This window comes from Lupinus angustifolius, chromosome LG13 (assembly GCF_001865875.1).
Source record: "Lupinus angustifolius cultivar Tanjil chromosome LG13, LupAngTanjil_v1.0, whole genome shotgun sequence".
Taxonomy (NCBI): domain Eukaryota; kingdom Viridiplantae; phylum Streptophyta; class Magnoliopsida; order Fabales; family Fabaceae; genus Lupinus; species Lupinus angustifolius.
This window is the reverse complement of record NC_032021.1, coordinates 8,838,353-8,840,833: the sequence shown is the minus strand read 5'-3', so window position 1 is coordinate 8,840,833 and position 2,481 is coordinate 8,838,353.

Below are 2,481 nucleotides of genomic sequence, written 5' to 3'. Positions count from 1 at the left end.
GATTTTCTAGGTACCCAATGTGATTTGGGTCTTACGGGGTTAACACCTTTTTCTATCCATTTATATTGGCCAGATAACACACCATATTTTCTAATATGACAAGTGTTAGGTGTGTGACCAATTTTATCTCAGTAAGAACACTTTCTTTATAAAACTTTATAGTGTTTCCTACGATTGTTTTTCCTAAGACATTCTCATTTTTAGTCACACGACTATTTGCATAGCCAAGACCTCTATGGTCTATTGAATGTCTTTGGACTTTTATGATCTTGTCGAAATTGTGACTGCTCTTGTTAAATTTATTAAGTTCAAGACTTAATATTGAAACTTTAGTTCCAAGAGCAATACATTTTTGACACGAGGAAGAATTATGTTTTTCAATATCTTTCTTTAGAACATTATTATGACTTTCCAAAATAAAAATTTCATTTTTTTGTTTTAGGAAAAGTTTGGAAAGCTTAACATATTCTTGATGTAAATCATTAAAAACTTTTGGTAACTCATCATATGAAAATATATCAATTGGTTTGGAGTTACTAACCTCATAATCATCGTACGATTTGTGTGAAGCCATCAAGGATATATGTGATTTCTCCTTAATTCTGAGTTCTGCATTTGAACCATCATCTTTATCTTCTGATATAACATTTATTCTTCTACACTTGTTGTCCTTCTTTCTTTTGAAAGTATGATGTTTTTGTAGGGCTGCATAAGCACATTCAAGATGATCTGGTTTTCTGCACATAGAGCATGTAGAATTTTGCTTTGATGTTGATGTTTCACTATTTGTTGTAGACCTTTGTACTTCTTTGCCTCCATGTATCCTTTCTAGAGTGTCCCAAATTTCTTTCGATGTTTTGCAACTTGACACTCTAAGGAGTTCTTTTTCTTCTAGAGCCGACACAAGAAAGTTTTTGGCTTTAAGGTCGTATTGCACTTTCTTTTTATCTTCATCATTCCATGAAGATTTGGGCTTTACTTTCCTTACATTGTTGACTACGTTGAATGGTTCATATGGTCCTTCTTCAATTGCATTCCATATGTTCAAGTCTTGAGATTCTATGAAGATTCTCATTCTTATTTTCCAAAAGTCATAGCACTCTCCAACAAAGCTTGGAGGACGGTTGATGTTGGAACCTTCTCCTAGGAATGATCTTGAGGTCATCTTCACTATATGATCAGACTTGAGAATAACTTACTCAAAAAATAGCTCTGGTGCCAATTGTAAGAATGAGATTGCAACTAGGGGTGAATTACTTGACTTAAAAAATTATGGCCACTTTTTCTGCAATATCAAGAGTTAAAGAGTAGTGAAAATAGTTTACAGAAAATAACAAGTAGATAATTGAAGAAATAAAGAGAGAAGAGTACACCGGAGTTTTATATTGGTTCACCTTCTTGTCCACTGAAGACTACGTCCAGTACTCTTGCAGCACAAGAGATTTTCCATTAAATATTATGAGTTGTAATTACAATATTCCATTAAATATTACGAGTTGTAATTACAGTATTGAGTAATTAGTTACCTAAATGTTCTGTCCAACTGTGAATTTAAAATTTGTAACACCGCGAATTTTACGATTTTGAATTATAAGATTTTACTAATATTTTCATTGATTATATATTCGAAAATGAATTTATGGGAATTTTCGGTAAGGAATTAGACGAAACTCTAGTTGAGTTTTATTCTTGAAATTTTATTTCCGATTTTATGGTAAATTTTAGTAATTTTCGGAGACAGTCAGTTCTGAATCATTATCAGGGCCGAATTACATACGGTACGGCTCAAAAAGCGTTTTTTGAGTTCCGTAACTCAGAATCGAATTCCAATCGCGCTGTTGGCTTCGTAATTTAATTTCGAGTCAAAATAGACCTTGAGTACACTCATACCTATTTTCTAAATATTTTTCACTTGGAATGCCGAAATCTGAAATTCTAATCGGATATTAGGATCAGACGATTTAAAATACCCAATCGAGTATTGGCCAATAATACTCGGGTATGGGTATCACACGTGTTCGCGAGGTGATCATTTCGCATTGGGATGAGAGATTTGACTTCCATAAAGCAAATCTCCAATCACTTTCACCATATCTCATGAGCTCATCATTAGCCACCCTAGGAGATTTGTCATTACTGCCTAGAGAAAATCTGATTTCCCTCTCTCCTTAAACCCTCACACTTCACACTTCACTCTCACACTCTCTCAATTGCAAAAATAATTCAAGAAAAGGTAAAAACCCTCTCTTCATTTTCTCATGTCTTCTTCCATCTTCAATCCTTGATCTCTCAACATCCAACCAATGGATGTTGATGAGATTTAAGTATGTTGTTCATGAGTATGTCAAGAACATGTTCAACCGTTGAAATTTTCTAAAACGCTTTCTAACTCATTTTCACCTCAAAACCGAAAATGGTGGTGTTCTTGAACTTATGAAAATATTTTGTTGAAACCATGAACAACTTGTGTTCATGGAGTTG